Source organism: Callorhinus ursinus, unplaced genomic scaffold (genome assembly GCF_003265705.2).
Source record: "Callorhinus ursinus isolate GAN/ISIS: 27379988/994484 unplaced genomic scaffold, GSC_fseal_2.0 scaffold13, whole genome shotgun sequence".
NCBI classification, from domain to species: Eukaryota; Metazoa; Chordata; class Mammalia; order Carnivora; family Otariidae; genus Callorhinus; species Callorhinus ursinus.
The window spans coordinates 6,101,914-6,118,188 of record NW_027397075.1 but is presented as its reverse complement, the minus strand read 5'-3'; the positions used below and the strand labels follow the sequence as shown (position 1 = coordinate 6,118,188).

At 46.1% G+C, this 16,275-nt stretch overlaps 1 protein-coding gene and 1 long non-coding RNA gene across 6 annotated transcripts in view; one reads left to right on the top strand and one right to left on the bottom strand.

Moving 5' to 3' along the window:
* SNX29 (sorting nexin 29) overlaps positions 1 to 16,275 on the top strand; it is a 510,437-nt gene that overhangs the window by 125,493 nt on the left and 368,669 nt on the right. The gene's annotated exons all lie outside the window — the stretch shown is intronic.
* Positions 186 to 15,520, bottom strand: LOC112811433 (uncharacterized). Its single transcript, XR_003205048.2, has 3 exons — positions 15,318 to 15,520; positions 9,138 to 9,250; positions 186 to 520 (listed from the first exon to the last, which is right to left on the bottom strand). It is a non-coding gene; the product is annotated as an uncharacterized lncRNA (long non-coding RNA).

The following is a 16,275-nucleotide window of genomic DNA, read 5'->3' as shown; positions in this document are numbered from 1 at the left end:
GGCATGGGGGGGTGCGGGGGCTTTGTGCAAAGCCCAAGCACACCCTTCACCGGCGCTTACAACTAAACAACAACAAAGACCCGTGTAAATCTATGCATTTGAAGTTTTAATTGAACTTACTGGATAATTACTGCATAATATGTATGCATATGGCTCGAAATACAAAAGGTACACGTGGTAAACGATGCCATGGCCCTGGAGGCGGGCAGGCTAGCCGGTCCAGAGATGCTCCTTCACCTCCCGCTCCTGCCTGCCTTCCCCCTCCGTGAGAAACGGTCGTGTATTCCACACGCCCTCACTTGGCATCATAGAGATGGTTCTCTACTGGGGTATGTGGGGCCGCCCTCTTTCTAATCGTGGTCGCTCGTCGTCCGCACCAGCGTTGGTTTGATGACCAGGGTGCCCCCAGCCAGGCATCGGAGGTGGTTTGTGATGATCTGCTGAGGATGTTTGTGATGACGCCACAGTGCATAACCTTTGCATTCGTCGCTTTGTTCTCCTGAATTCGTTGGAAAAATTCCTGGAAGTAGAATTGCCGGGTCCAAGTGCAGTAGTTTTCGAAGGTTATTAGAGGTCAACACCTCCTCTGCCCGTTCCCTCAGCCCGTTACCCCCACCCCCCAACCTTAGAGGCTGTGCTAACGTGTGTCCCGCAGCAGCGGGTAAGAAGACCTGCTTCTGCCCAGCCGTGCCCGCAGCGGTCGGGCCCCACGTCTGGGTCCCGGATAACCTCACAGGCGAAAAGTGGCCCTGGCAAAATGGTTTTCATCTGCATCTTCCTCATGATGAATACAGTTAAGCCTGTTCTTACTAAAGAGCCATTTTATTTCCTTTCCTGTGATTTAGTTTGTATTTTATTAAAGAAAACTCACAATCTCAAGTCCCATAGAAATGTGGACTTCCCTGAATTTCTTCATACACAAACATTTTTACGTACTGCATTTAAAATCTGTAGCCTGTCATTTCTTAGTCTGCTTCTCCGAAGCACTTAGATTTCATGTTAATGGCTTTTACGTGCTCGGATGTCGCATTTCATTGAGCTAATGAACCACATGAAAATAATTTCCATTTGTTGGACATTTGAGTTCGAGTTTTTTCCTGTTTTAAGGTAGGATAAGCAGTTTATTGGTGGTTCTTTAAAGCTACTTTAAAATAAGACCAGGAAGGGCAGCTGGGTGGTTCAGTCAGTTAAGTGGCCATCTCTTGGTTTTGGCCCTGGTCATGATCTCTGGGTCATGAGATGGAGCCCCGTGTTGGGCTCCGCACTCAGTGGGGAGCCTGCTTGAGGTTCTCTCCCTCTGTCCCTCTCCTTGCTCGTGTGTGCTCTCTAAAAAATAAATCTCTAAAAAAACCCCAAAAACAAAAAACAAAACAAACCCAGGAACTGCAGTCCTGTGGATCTGCAGGGGTGTCCCGAGCGCCCATGTTCACAGCAGCGTTACTGTGCTGGTACTCCCCAGTGATATGTGTGTGGAACTACTGGATTTGTTACGTATATGTAGTCGAACGTTGGTGCAATGATCCCATATCTAGTTTTAATGAGAACTTCTCTGCTTTCTTCATACTTTGAAATGCCCTCTCAGGAACATCAGACAGTTGAAAGAGAGTAAGTACAGTCCCCGGCGTTTTCTCTAGTGGGCCACCGTTCAGCCTGGTGTGCCACGGTTCTGGGGTAGAATTGTGTGTGTTTACGATAAAGGCTGAAGTCTGCAGACAGTCTGGTTCTGAGTCACAGACTGCTATTCTCCGTCACTTTGGGATTGTGTTAGGAGGCTGCTTAGCCTTGAGTCCCTGCCCCGTTGCTTGCAGGTTGTTTCTGGGTGATGGCCGAACATGAGCAAGCGTGCATTTCTTTGTTGAGGAAATAGATGATCTTCTGCCCTAGAAAGGGCAAAATGAGAGCTGTATTGGAAAGGACATGGTGCTCTGGTTAGAAGCGGTTAAGTGTATTTTATAGGAAGTGTGTTTTAGTATATGATAATTCTGAGGAGAAGTTTAGCCCATGAAGGCAATAGAAAAAATTAATTTCTTAAGCAGCTTTTATAATCTGAAGTGTCCCCATTGGAACTGTGGGTAGCTAAGAGTGGAAGGTGCCTGAAGGTTTGCAGTCTGCAGGTAGAAGGAACATCCATGAAGGGGCACGTACTTGAGCAGGAGAACACAGGAAGGAAGCAAATGAAGCAGCTGGAGGTGTACGTTTTGATACTGCTGACCTGTTCCAGAGAGTTCCTGTGCCAGTTGTTGGAACTTTCTTCTTGCTCCTGGCCACAGAAGGAGTGCGGTCAGTGCTGCCAGATGGTGGACCTGCATGGGAGCCTGGGGTGCTGTTCATGACAGGGTCCAGGAAGGGTCACAGGCCGGAGGCGAGGCCCTTGTGTATGCCCCGGGGCTGTTCTGTTCTCACGTCCACTTGTGTTCAGGTGGCAGGTGTCACAGTGCAGGTGGTTCAGCTTAGTGGTCGGTGGCACGGATGCTACCATCGGACTCGGGGCGGGGGGGTGTCCAGTCATGGCTTCGCTACTGCTTAGTTGTGTGAGCCTGAGCAAATGACTCCTTCATTCCTTTAGCTGTAAGATGAGGATAAGAAAACCCTGGACTTCACTGTTGTTGCAGGATAAAATGGGAGTGTGTGTCAGCTCAGTAAATGTGCTTCATAAGTGCTCGATAAAGGTTAATGGTCATTATCCTTTTTCTTTAGTATAACAGTTATATTACTAAGAAACCTTATCTAATCAAAACCTAAATTTTAATGGCAATGGTGCAGAAAGAATTAAATGTTAGGCTATTTCAGACCCTAAAAAGTGAAATTATTTTTGCTGTAAGGATTGGAATACTCAGACTGTGTTAGTGTGTATGTGTGTTTTACTGGATTTGAGTGTTGTTGTAAAACTGAACCCTCCCGCCCCCCCAGAACAAATCCAGCATTTTCTCACGTACCTTTTTGCTCAAAATTCATGCCTTTCCTTTGGTGCAGTCATGGGGTACAGTCATGGCTCAACCAAGAACAAAGTCCTATAACCAGCCCAGTGCTTTTGTGGCCCCGAGCAGCTGCTCGATCCTGAGGTGAGGATATTTTAGTCTGGAGCAGTTCAGAGTGTGACTCTCATGGCTAAAAGGTTGCCCTATTTCCTACTGAATTAAGCAAACTGAAGCTATGAGACAGGGGTTCACAGAAGCAGACCCTTACGTACAAACTACCTTTCAGAGAAGCAAGTGACCAGGGTTGTTGGATTATTGCTGGCATGTTTTCTGTTTTTGCTCATTTTATTAGCTTTTTTTTCCTTTATAAAGATTTTATTTATTTCACAGAGAGCGAGACAGCGAGAGAGGGAACACAAGCAGGGGTGGTGGGAGAGGGAGAAGCAGGCTTCCTGCTGAGCAGGGAGCCCGATGCGGGGCTCGATCCTAGGACCCTGGGATCATGACCTGCGCCGAAGGCAGATGCTTAAAGACTGAGCCACCCAGGCATCCCTATTAGTTAGCTTTTAATGTGCAACACATTATTTCAGAACTTGGCAGTTTAAAACAAATGTTCATGATCTTCACAATTCTTGGGGGTTAGGAATCTGGGAATGGATCAGCTGGGTGGTTCTCAATCAGAGTTTATCATGAGGCTGCAGTCACCTGACAGCTTGGTAGGGACTGGAGCGTCACTTTTTTTTTTTTTTTTTTTTTTTAAGATTTATGTATTTGAGAGAGAGCACATGTGTGCACAAGAAGGGTACAGGGAGAAGGAGAAAATCCCAAGCAGACTCCCCGCTGAGCATTGAGCCTGATGCAGGGCTCAATTCCATGACCCCGAGATCACAACCCAAGCTGAAATCAAGAGTCAGATGCTCAACTGACTGAGCCATCCAGGTGCCCCTGGAAGGTCCACTTTCAACTCACTCGTTTGGCTCTTGGTAAGAGGCCTCTGTTCGCTGCCACGTGGGCCTCTAAAGTAGGGCTGCATGTAGCATAGCAGCTGGTTTCCTGGGGAGTGAGTAACCTAAGAGCAAGAGAATACACCACACAGAAGACATGGTCTTTCACAAGCTGATCTTGGGAATGAGACCCTATCAGTTTCCCTGTCTCCTGTTGTCACACAGATGAACCCTGATTTAGTGTAGGAGGGGTCTGCACATGGATGGGCCTTCCAAGAGGCAGAGATCACTGGGGGTCAGTTTAGAGCCTGTCTGCCGTGGCCACCAGGATTCTTTTTCTCCCTGGGGTGGACACTATCCCAATCTTTTTGGTTGGGTGGTTCTTCCTTCCTGTTCCGTGTGATTTGGTGGGACTGACTCTGTCACTGCCTACCTGGGCTCCAGAGCAGGGCAGGTGATACAGGCCTGGATAGTCAGCTTGTTCTGTTTCTTGATCATTGTGATTGGGTCACCGAAGGTATGCAGCCAAGTTGATTTGCTAAGAGGTGATTTTGGCCTTGAGAGGATAGGATGTAAGGCAGGCATTGTTGGTGGCAGTCTTTGCTGCTGTGTGGGAAGATCCTGACCTCAAATGGCAACAACACGGTGGAGAAACGAGGGTGGAGAGAGAAACAGGCAGTTCTAATTATATACCTTGAGCTCGTGGATCCAGTCTTTCTTGAAGCTGTTTTTCCTCTGGACTTAGCAGTCACATGAACTAATAAATTCCTTTTGTTACTTGAGTCAGTTTGTGACTGGTCTTCGCTGTTAAAATCCTGAGTCCTAACAAACCAGACTTCTTCGTTTGTAGAATAGGGGGTTGGAGGGAGTTGTGTTTCCTCTGTGCCTAAGTAGAATTGCTCCCTCAGCCATCAACCTGCCAAGTCCATGAAGAGATGTGCAGCTGGTCATGATTCGGGAAGAGGGTGACGAGCGTGTCCTGATGAGAACCCACTGGGTTGTTTCAGAGAGCCCCAGTGAAAGCCTTTTCATCCTGTCTCTTGTCAGGGCCAGCCTTACTATTACTGTGGGTCACAGCTTTATCTCCTGTGGGGGAGCGTGGGTGTGTAAGCAAGAACATACTGGTTGTGTGGTATAGCCATTTCCTTTACCCTCCTGAGCCTCTGGTTCCTCCTCTCTTGAAAATTTAAAAGGTAGGGGGTCTTTTCCGTATCTCCTGTGAGGTGACAAGAAGCAGAATGCAGTGTGGTGTGTCCTGGCGAGTGCTGGCTTGCAAGGCCTGTGTCTAACCCTTGGCTAAGGAGGTGGCACAGTGACTCTGGTCCTGGCTGGGCCACCTAGCAATTTCTCACATCATCCTTTCTCTGTCTGTGAACTGGTGCATAATAATCTGAACTAATACTAATAAACTTTTGGCTGTAGAAATCCAAACCAAATTAGCTTGGGTCCACAGGGGCATTTGGTGTCGGTGGGACTGGTCACTCTCTTCAGGTGTTATTGGACCTGGGTTCTCCAGTGAGGTCATTGCTTTCTCCCCTCGCTTTTGGGTCTGTGTTCATGTCCTTCTCGGGTAAGGCCTCTGCACATAGCAAAATGACCTCTGGTAGTGCCAAGCCACATTGTGCAGGATCCAAAGAGAAGAGACTTTCTCCTATTGTCCATATGTAACCTCTTAGACTCTTTACTGGGCATGTTGTGGCCAGGAGTGAACAGAAGGCCATGATGGACTGCCTCACCAGGTCTCCAAGGCAGGCAGTGGGCAAATAAATCGTGTTTGTGATACTTCCTCATAGGTTTGTGGGGAAGGGGACAGGAGCTAATGCTCCTAAAGTCCTCGGCAGATCTCCAGGCTCATCATCTGCTCGGTGGATGTTCCTGGATTTCTTCTTAGCTCGTGTATTGGCAATGGGTGGCTAGGGATGCTGAGGCCAGGCAAGAGCTCATGGGTCTGTCTCTTGTCCTTTCCCCTGCAGTGGGCATCTGGGAGCCTTTGGCCACTGGCCTTCACTTGACCTTCAGCTCCTCCCAGTGTTTTTTCCAGTCCTGTGTGTCCCTTTATTTGTCCCTTTTGGGCTGTTGCGTAGTTACCTGCCGTGGGTCCTGCATGTGAGATGGAACCGTACTGCGCAATCTGTAAGAGAAGGCTAAATAAGGCTCTCGGACACCCCACTCCCATCATTCTATCTGGCCCCCGAGACCTTCACTGGCTTTCCAGGGAGGCTTTAAATCTCAGTCTCTTCCTTTTGTTGTTTTTAAATTAGAAGTGTGAGGGGGTATGCTTTTAGTATAAAAGGACCATAAATGTCTTCAGTGTTCATCTAAAGTCATTGATGATGGTTTTCATCCCAAGAGTCCAATGGTCAGAGTTGAGAAGTTCAAACACGGGCTCTGTGTCCTCTTTTCTGTCTTGCCTTGGTTGGATCTTAAAGTCCAGTAATAATTTGACCTCCTTAGCAAGCACCAAATCTCATGGATGTGTAGTTTTCAGGCTCTAGAAGAGTCTGTATTCCTTTTTTAAAATAAAAATAATTGGGGGAGAAAATTTTGGGTAAGGTCCCCTTTATTGTACTGAAATGAAATGCATGGCTACTATGAGCTACCTGTAGAACTAATTATTAAATGACTGTGACACTCTAACTGCTATGAAGGAGAAAGAAAAGGAAAGGAATTGATAATAAAAAGTAGATTTCAATATATATTGGCTGGGTATGGCTTTGTGGTTAAGTGCTTGCACTACTTATAATGCATGAGTTTGGATTAAAGGCCATAAGAAGATCACAAGGCATTCTTTATAAGAACAAAAAATGAAAGAGCAGAGCGTGGTGGATTCTAGGGTAGAAACTAACACGTTGTGTGTATATTAAATGAACTAGATTGTAGTGTCAGACAAGAAACAAACTTTGCACCTAAGTGAAGGGTCCAGGACGATTGAAAGTACAATAGGATGTAGGTCACTCTTGGGTGTGGGACTGCCTTGGCCTTCAGGACAGCTAGTATCTCAGGCTCCAGGGGATAAATGCAAGCAGCACCCCATCATTCTGGTGATGGTCAAAAGCGTCTTCATACTTTGGTGTTGCTTAGACTTTGCCAAACATGAGTCACCGGGGGAGCTTTAGAAATGCCTATGGCCACAATCTCTAGGAGGCAGTGGTATTCCCAGTGAGAGTCCTTGCCTTAGCCCTTACGCAGTATTCTTACCTTGAGCACAATTTGCAGATATGCTGTCAGAATTGGGTGGGAGCCTTCTGACTCACTTTGAGTTGCTTTAGTTTCTGAGAGGCTTTGGCTAAGGACTAGACCCTGACTACAATGAATTGTCCGTTGAGCTCCCACTGTGTGTCCCAGCCTACTCTGCTGCTCCTGACCCTCACTTCCCCCTTGGATATGAAGCTTGCTTTCCCCAAGGTCACTGGCTCTTGCACTTGGCTGAGTTTCATTAGCTGAATGAGCTGTGCTCTTCCTCATCCTTCAGCACGTCCTTGTCAGCAGCTGACAGGTCCTTGATGACTTACACCAGAGCAGCCTTGGACAGTTGAGTGCATGGGGTGGGACAAGGAATAGAAGATGTATGCATCAGGGCAGGAGACAAGATGGCTTCGGGGCAGCTGGGTTCCTGAAGCTTAATGCTACTGAAATTCAGTGAAGGATGGTTCGTACTCGTGTGTTCATTTGTTGAGTCAGCCCACAAGCATCTATTCTGTGTTAAGCTTAGTCAATCAGATGAACAAGACAGAGCTGACTCGAACCTGTAGACCTGAAAATCGGGGGTGGGATATGTATAAACAAAGACTTTAACCTTTTGGCTGACAATTCCAGTTGAGTTGGTGCTTCTTGGAAGGAAGTTTAGGGTGATGGTATGGGGCAAGCCTTGGATTGGAGCCCTACTTCTCAAGGTCAGGACTAGGGTGAGGTGAGTAAGAAACTCATGCTGAGGGTCCTGCCAGTGCTTCTGCCACATTGAGATGTGGGATTTCTGGTGGTAATTATACCCCGAATACTTCTCACCTAGAAAACGGGGACAGTCGTCTCTCCCTTCTGGATGCTGTCAAAGAGATAACACATGAAAAGCGCTAGGCACAGTGAGTGCTCTGAGTAAGTACTTGGTAAAAGCCAGCCGTGGTTGTTACTGGTTTCATGGAAGTAAATTATTCCTCCATTCAAGCTTGCAAAGAGTCATTTTCTGGAGTAAATCTAGCCTGCTGTTGCTTAAGATGTAACTAACTTTCTAATAAAGAATTCTTTGGGTTGAAGAGCTAAATGGCTCACTTAGACTTGGCTATATATTACCAGGGGAGCTTTTAAAACTGTGTCCAAAAACAAAAAAAAAAAAACAAGACAAAACCAAAACCCCAGAAAACCAACTGTCCAGGGCCCCTCCAGACCAATTAAGTCCATCTCTGGAAGTGCAACCCGAACCGGTCCAGTGATGCGAGTGCTCAGCCAAGGTTGATGATTGGTGGTTTAGAGCAGCACTCCTCCAACTTGAATGTCTCCACCAGGAGCACTGGCGGTCATGGTGGGCTGCAGGCTCGGCTTCAGCAGCCCTGGGCAGGGCCTGTTAGCAGGTGTTTCTCGAAAGCTCCGGGTGATGCTGATGCCTCTGGTTCTGCAAGGATCTGCAAGGCGAAGTTCTCTGAAGCCACCTGGGCTTGGAGAAAGCGGACAGCGCTAGTAATTTTTCTTTCAGGGCCAAATTGGGAGTTAGTTTTGTATGCTAGTTTGAAAAACGGAGTACTCTGACCCACTGCAAGAATTAGCACCATTAACATTTGTCATTTTTGCTTTTGATGATATTTTTAAGATGTATTTAATTGCGATAGCACAGTGGGGAAGAGGGAGAGAGAAACTCAGGCTGAGCGCGGAGTGTGGGGCTCGGTCCCATGACCCTGAGATCAGACCTGAGCCAAAATCAAGAGTCAGACGCCTAACCAACTGTAGTATCCAGGCGCCCTGATAAAAAATACTTTTTTTTAAAAAGGTTTTATTTATTTTAGAGAGATGAGGGGGAGGAGCAGAGGGAGAGAGACCGTGTCTTAGGCAGACTCCACGCTGAGCACATAGCCTGACATAGGGCTCAATCTCCCGACCCTGAGATCAGGACCTGAGTTAAAATCCAGAGTTGGTCGCTGATCCGACTGTGCCACCCAGGTGCCCCTTTTGATGATCTTTTTAAGTTAACGATCAATACTGTGCAGGCTTGCTTTTGGTGAGTTTTGAAGGATCTGCATGTGTGGTATTAGCATGAGCCCATGATCCTGCAGGTTGATTTACTCACCTGACATTGAATTGGATGCTCTCATGTTCACATGCACACAAGTGGGATTCCAGGGCAGAATTCTGCCATGACTAGTCAGCTGGAGAGTTCCTGAAAAAGCTGTTGTTTCCATGCTGTTAAAAACAAAACAAAACAAAAAACCAAACAGCTTTAAGGTGTAAAAGCGACATAACCTGAAATGGAAAAGAGCATCCCAAATCTCCCAACCCTAGCATAATGATTATTTCCCCTTAGTCCATTTAAGTACAATTTTTACATAGTTCTGCCACCATCAGTGTGTGCATGCAATTTTTTTTACTAATGTTTTCTTGTGTTTCTATTTAGATTTCTAATTGTGTTTAGAGATCCTCCCCCACCCCAACCCCTCGGAATATAAAAATGTATGAATTATAATCCTTACATCTGAGAATAAGAGCAGTTTAAAGAAAAAAAATCCCCTGGACACGATTACCATTAATATGTTTTATTTATTATTTATGAGACATTTTATTCCAGTTCACTTTATGTATGTATTCATTTTACATAATTCAGATCATTCTGAATCTGTAAGTTGGTCTGCTTTGAAAAGCAGTTAGCATCCTACCGTGAATGTTTCCTCACATTATTCCCTTCTGTGGATATCCCTTTCAAAGGCTGTGTGGAATTCTGCGTTGGGTTGTGTCCTTGTTTCTCACACATTCTTCTCCACTCTTCTCTCCCCTCGTAGGAGTAGGATTTCATGAATATATTTTTTGGTACAGCTCTTTCTTTGTCCTTTTTTGTTTTAAAGTCCTTAGTCTAGATCTCTAGAAGCGGAATTCCCACATCAGAAGGCATCTGTAAAGCCGCGTCCAGGTGGCTCAGTCGTTAAGCGTCTGCCTTCGGCTCAGGTCATAGTCCCAGGGTCCTGGGATCGAGCCCCGCATCGGGCTCCCTGCTCAGCGGGGACCCTGCTTCTCTGTCTTCCTCTGCTAATCCCTCTGCTTTGTGCTCCCACTCTTGCTCTGTCAAATAAATAAATAAAATCTCAAAAAAAGGGGGGGATCTGTAAAGGCTCTTGATCTATATTGCCAAAATTCTTTCCAGGGCAGAGGTGTCACCGGATACCCCCATGGTGGTATGTGGAGGGCCTGCCTCTTTGTCCTTTCTGAAGGCTGTAAAGGACTCTACAGTGGACTTAGTGGTTGCCACACAGGTTCCTGTTTGGGCTGCTTCTACTTCTCTGAGATTGTAGTTGCAGGCTGAGATCGTATCCTTGTGTCTGTCACTTGTCCCCTATGCGAACATCTTTCCTTTGTACATATTGGCAGGAACAGGATCACAGGGCAAAGGATACGAATGCTTTAATGGCCCAAGTGAGGTGTTGCTCTGGTTCCAGGGTGAGGCAGGAAGGACCCCCCCACCCAACAGAGCTTGAGCCAGTTTCTTCACCCTTCATCACTGCTTGGCTCCTGCTTGGGGGAGTGTGGAAGGGATTTTCCAGCTGATTTTTCTTTAGGGAGTAGAGACGTGGGGATCCTCCCTCCCCCAGATAGAAAGATGGAAAAGCCAAATGTGTTAACATCTGAACTTAAAATTACAGAAGTACCTTCTCAGATACCATGAGAAGTGGAGAGCCATCTAAGTTCCTTCACGCCCCTTTCAGAACTGGGTGACGACCCATTCGAGTTTCCTAGATATTTTTTCTGTGTAGACATGGACAGGAAGAGAGGACCAGGAGCATCATGGCATCTGTTGCAGCAATCATGTACGAGGGAGAAAGCCATGTGCTTGTTTATTTTCTCTAATGCTTCTGGAATCCAATCAAAGACTCTGGTTTTGTTGATGAACTAAAATTCTTAGGGGGAGTAAGCAGCAAGGTATATTTGCATGAACAGCTGCATTTTGAAGCACGTGCCCACGTTGAATGGTTAAGCGTTAGAGCCATTAGTAGCTGGTGGCAGATGTTCCCTGCAAAATGTGCACCGAACGTGGATTACGGCGGTTCATCAAGATGCGAAAAATCTGCAGCTGCTGAGGGAACAGAGAGAAGGTTGTGTCTGAAACATCACTTCAGCCCATCCCTTTTCCCATCAGAGCACAGGAGCAGGAGAGAAAAAATTACCCAAACCAACAAATATGATAGAACTCTGATTAAATGGTTATGGTAATTATCCACAGTGGGGCAGGCGGGTGGGACGTGGTTACCATTCATTAATGCTCCATTTGCTGTTTTATTCTAATGAGAAGTAGGTAGAGCAGTCTGGAGGGGTAAATAAAAATAACAGAACGGTTTTGAGGGAAAACAGAAGACAGCAGAGCCAGGGAAGGGAGAAGAAGTGGAAGAGAGTGAGCACACCATCTAAAGTGAGCATTAGCATTTGTGCTACTTGAGAGAAGTGGTTGAAAAGAACCATTCGGACCTGGCTGATCCCCGAAGCTGGAGCCCCTTGCTCGGTTGAATGCCCTGGCTTTTCCTCTTTGCCTTGGGAGAGGCAGAACTTGCAACCTGGTGATTCGTAGAAAATTTTTTGAACCTTGCCTTTCCGGTACGGTTCACAAGGTGGCAATTTCCATGTCAGTGAACGTGAAGCCTGGGTCTTAAATAGAGCCAGCATGTGAGTGCCCTGCAGGCGGTGGCAAGGGCGATGACGTCACTGCCAAGCAACTTCTTGTTATTTTGGAGCCGGGGAGGGGAGCAACAGGAAGCTCAGCGGACGGGAGATATTCTTGGCAGCGGCAGAAGTACAGTTTAAAGAGAGACAACTGTCAAGTTGAGGGATTCTGGAAGTTGGCGAAGTTGAGTCGCTCACCGAGCAAATGAAAGTTCACGGTGTTTGTCCCGGGTGCCAGACACACCGTACAGACGTGTGAGATGCTCACCTGCCGTCACGTGGCTCCAAGGCCAAACACCATCACAAAAACATTTAAAGCCCAAGATCTGTTTCTTCATTTTTTTTTTTCAATTTAAAATCAATTAGCCGACATACAGTACATCATTAGTTTCAGAGGCGGAGTTTAGCAATTCATCAGTTCCTTATAACACCCAGCGCTCATCCCATCACGTGCCCTCCTTCATGCCCATCACCCAGTTTCCCCATCCCCCCACCCACCTCCCCTCCAGCAACCCTCAGTGTGTGTCCTGTAGTTAAGAGTCTCTCATGGTTTGTCTCCTTCTCTAATTTCTTCCTATTCCATTTTCCCTCCCTTCCCCTATGATCCTCTGTGCTGTTTCTTAGATTGCTCATATGAGTGAAACCATATGATAATTGTCTTTCTCTGACCGACTTACTTTGTTCAGCCTAATACCCTCTAATTCTATCCATGTCAATGTAAAAGGTAAGATTTCATCCTTTCTGATGGCTGAATAATATTCCATTGTATATATGAACCACATCTTCTTTATCCATTTGTCTGTCCGTGGACACCTGGGCTCTTTCTATAGTTTGGCTATTGTGGACATTGCTGCTATGAACTTGGAGGTGCAGGTGCCACTTGGGATCATTACATTTCTATTTTTGGGGTAAATGCCCCAAAATAGTAGTAGTGCAATTGCTGGATCCTAGGGTAGCTCTATTTTTAACTGTCTGAGGAGCCTCCATACTGTTTTCCAGAGCTGCTGCACCAGCTTGCATTCCCACCAACAGTGTGGGAGGGTTCCCTTTTCTCCACATCCTTGCCAACATTAGTTGTTTCCTGCCTTGTTAATTTTTGCCATCCTAACTGGTGTAAGGTGGTATCTCACTATGGTTTTGATGTGTATTTTCCTGATGCCGAGTGACGTGGAGCATTTTTTCATGTGTCTTTTGGCCATTTGGATGTCGTCTTTGCAGAAATGGCTGTTCATGTCTTCTGCCCATTTCTTGATCGGATTATTTGTTCTTTGGGTGTTGAGTTTGATAAGTTCTTTATAGATTTTAGATACTAGCCCTTTATCTGATATGTCATTTGCAAATATCTTCTCCCATTCCATAGGCTGCCTTTTAGTTCTGTTGACTGTTTCCTTTGCTGTGCTAAAGCTTTTTATCTTCTTTCTTGATTAAAACTCTCCACAGTGTAGGGATAAAGGGAACATACCTCAATATCCAGAAAGCCGTATGTGAAAAGCCCACGGTGAATATCCTTCTCAATGGGGAAAAACTGAGACAGGGAGGTCCCCTCTCACTACTGGTGTTCAGCATAGCACTGGAAGTCCTAGCCTCAGCAATCAGACAACAAAAAGAATTAAAAGGCATCTGAGTTAGCAAAAAGAAGGGCAAACTCTAAATTTTCGCAGATGACCTGGTACTCTATGTGGAAAACCCAAAAGACTCTATCCCAAAATTTCTAGAACTCACACGAATTAGACAGTGTGGCAGGATATAAAATCAATACACAGAAATAAGTTGCATTTCTATACACCAACGGTGAGAAGAAAGAGAAATTAAGGAATTGATCCCACTTAAAATTGCACCAAAACCCATAAGATACCTAGGAATAAACCTAACCAAAGATGTAAAGGATCTGTACTCTAAAAACTATAGAAAACTTATGAAAGAAATTGAGGAAGACAAAGACATGGAAAAACATTCCAAGCTCATGGATTGGAAGAATAAATATTGTTAAAATGTCTATGCTACCCAGAGCAATCTACGCATTCAGTGCAATCTCTATTAAAATACCATGAACAGTTTTCACAGAGCTGGAACGAATAATCCTAAAATTTGTATGGAACCAGAAAAGTCCCTGAATACCCAGAGAAATACTGAAAAAGAAAAGCAAAGCTGGTGGCATCACAATTCCGGACTTCAAGCTCTATGACAGAGCTGTCATCATCAAGACAGTATGGTACTGGCACAAAAACAGACACATAGATCATTGGAACAGAATAGAGAGCCCAGAAATGGACCCTCAACCCTATGGTCAACTAATCTTCAACAAAGCAGGAAAGAATGTCCAGTGGAAAAAAGACCGTCTCTTCAACAAATGGCGTTGGGAAAATTGGGCAGCCACATGCAGAAGAATGACCCTGGACCATTTCCTTACACCACACACAAAAATAGACTCAAAATGGATGAAAGACCTAACTGTGAGATGGGAATCCATCAAAATCCTTGAGGAGAACACAGGCAGCAACCTCTTCGACCTCAGATGCAGCAACTTCTTGGTAGACACGTCTTCAAAGGCAAGGGAAACAAAGGCAAAAATGAACTATTGGGACTTCATCACGAAGGACTGTTTCTTCAAACGTATTCTTTCTGAGGCGCTCCAGAGGTAGCCTCACTGAGCGTGGAGCTGTGCGGGCTGGGGTCTGGGGGCTGGGGGTCCCAGAATACCACCTACTGAGCTATAATAAAACCCCCTTGTGAACCAAGCTGCCCGAAAAGGCAATTTGAAAATGATCACCTAGGGTGGAAGAGGTTTGCCTTGGAGTCCAGTTCTGCCTTGTTTCTGCTCCATGGAACTGAATCCGCACAAGGCTTCTGCATCTCTTCCCCACAGTGGGGCTTCACCAGGAGCCAAGTTAATGGTGTCTTTTTAGATTTTGTTTTTCTCTTCATTGACTCCTCTTGTCTGTGAAATTTCCTAGTGCGATCTCTCCCTTTCCCACGTTCTCCGTCCCCCTTATTTGTTCTTTTTTCACTACTGCTGCCTTTTTTTTTTTTTTTTTAGGTTGCAAGCCTCACAAGGGCAGGGATCTTTGTCTCAATTGTTCACAAATCTGCCTCAGGGACCTGCATAATGCTTGGCATGTAGTAGAGCCCAGAAATGTCTTGAAAGAACAAATGCGCGTTGGGAAGTTATTTCTATGTTGTTGCTCTCCTGCGTTTGGCTTAGCTTACTAAGGTCCTTTCATGGTCTAAGAAGGCTGCTAGAGCCCCAGCCATCACATCTGCATTCTAGGCAGCAGAAAGGACAGAGCAGGGGAGGGGGAAAAAACTGTGTGTGTTGACTACCCCCCCCTTTTTTTAAAGGTTTTAATTATTTTAGAGAGCTCCAGTGGGGGGAGGGGCAGAGGGAGAGGGAGAGGGAGAGTGCGAAGCTCAAATCCCAAGCAGATTCCACACTCAGTGCAGAGCCCAACACGTGGGGCTCGATCTCACGACCCTGAGATCATGACCTGAGCCAAAACCGAGTCAGACGCTTAACCAACTGAGCCACCCAGGTACCCCTGTGCTGACTTCTTTTAAGGAGGTTACCCCCCATTAAACATTTTCTTACTTTTAAGTGGCCTGAACTTACTCTTTGAGGGATGCTGAGATTTTTTTCGTAGCGTACCTCCTCATCCTACACAGGACAGCAGAAGGGGAGAATTGATATTTTGGAAGGCAGACAGTGGTCTGTGCTCAGTGCCATGAATGTAGTCCTCTTTCTTGGGAAAAAGTCACTTTTGTTATATAGAATGTAAACAGGTTCAGTTTTGTGGTTATTGGCAGATTGGTATATTCACTTGCCCCCAAAAGCAGAATGGCTTTTTTTTTTTTAAGATTTATTTATTTTAGAGAGCGAGAGAGTGCATGTGAGTGGGAAGAGGGGCAGAGGGAGGGAGAAGGGAAGTAGACTCCCTGCTCAGCGGGGAGCCCAGTGTGGGGCTCAATCTCAGGACCCTGAGATCATAAGCTGAGCCAAAAATGGAGTCGGATGTTCAACTGACTGAGCCACCCAGGTACCCCAGAATGGGTTTTGAGTCAGAAAGACCATGGCTCAGATCTCCGTACTAAGCACCTCCTTAATACCGTAGCTGTGTGACGTTGGGCAAGTTGGTTTCCCTCTGAGCTTCAGTGTAAAACAGTCTATAAAAGGGGATAATAAAGGGCCTTTTCATACATGATGGTGAGGACTGAAGGGTATAATCCAGGTGAAGAAAGGTGGCAGGGTGTGGCATAGCAAGTTCATGGTTGGAGGCTGTTCTGTATCCTCCCATGATCTTGATCACCATCTTAGCCGGTGATGGTTTCCAGATGCCAGCGATCCAGGGATGACAAAGACATGGTCTCTGTGTTCTAGAAGCTCACAGAAGGGCGTGGTAGGCAGAAGAATCAGTGCAAGGGAGGAGAGGCATGATTCTGGGTGGTAGGTTGAGGAAGCTACAGGTAGCTTGGGATGGTGGCAGTCCAGTGTCCTGGAGTCCACAGTGTATTTGGGGAAGGACTAAGGAAGGTTCTCTGGAATAAGGACCTGGGGACAATTCCAAAGGCCC